At 48.7% G+C, this 938-nt stretch overlaps 1 pseudogene; it reads right to left on the reverse strand.

The window, feature by feature from the left end:
- Positions 1–500: 500 nt before the first annotated feature.
- LOC102813507 lies at positions 501–938 on the reverse strand (annotated as a pseudogene).

Below are 938 nucleotides of genomic sequence, written 5' to 3' on the forward strand. Positions count from 1 at the left end.
TTCCGACCCATAGGGACCCTGTACAGGGTTTCCGAGGTTGTAAATCTTTACGGGAGTAGAAAGCCTTATCTTTCTCCCGCGGAGCAGCTGGTAGTTTTGAACCGCTGACCTTAAGGTTCGCAGCCCGATTCGTAACCACTACAAGTCTGTACCGACTCATAGTCACCCTATGCGTAACAGAATGAAACACTGCCTGGTACTGTGCCAACCTCACAATCAATGCTGTTTGAGCCCATTTCTGCTGCCACTTGGCCAAATCCATCTCTCTGGGGGTCTTCCTATTTGCCTCCAACCCTCCACTTTACCAGGGATGGGTCCCTTCTGACAATATGTCTGAAGTGTGAGGGGTGAAGTCTGGCCATCCTGGCTTCCAAGGAGTATTCTGGCTGTACTTCTTCCAACACAGCAGACTGGTTTGTTCTTTTGGCAGTCCATGGCACTTTTTTTTTTTTTTTTTTTTTTTACAAACAAGGTAATTTATTAATCTAGCATCATTTGTATTAATGTTTCTTGTTGTCAGCTGCCACCTGTCTGGCAATTCTGTCCAGATCTCTCTGTCCCTGAGGTGTCAGTTTGTGGCCGCCATCTTGGTCCTTCTCCACCATTTTGAGCCCCTTTAGGGATTGGAGGACCCAGTGGGCCATGCTCTCTGAACCTCGGCTGAAGTGGCTGGGCATGATGCCTTTTTTCTGCCATCCCTTGTAGGTCTTGGTCATGGAGCCGAACCTAGCACCACCCTGAAGGTACAGGTACCGTGCTGTGGAAGCAGCTCATGTGTAGAACCAGTTCTCATCACAGGAAGCAAGTTCTTTATGCTTGGCCAGCTTGACAATGTCTACCCATTCAGGGACTTTCAGCTTCCCAGACTTTTTGAGGAAGGCTGCCAGGGCTCTGACGAACTCCTGCTGGTTCATGTCTTTTACAGTAACTCCAGGCAT

This window comes from Chrysochloris asiatica, unplaced genomic scaffold (assembly GCF_000296735.1).
Source record: "Chrysochloris asiatica unplaced genomic scaffold, ChrAsi1.0 scaffold00231, whole genome shotgun sequence".
NCBI lineage: Eukaryota > Metazoa > Chordata > Mammalia > Afrosoricida > Chrysochloridae > Chrysochloris > Chrysochloris asiatica.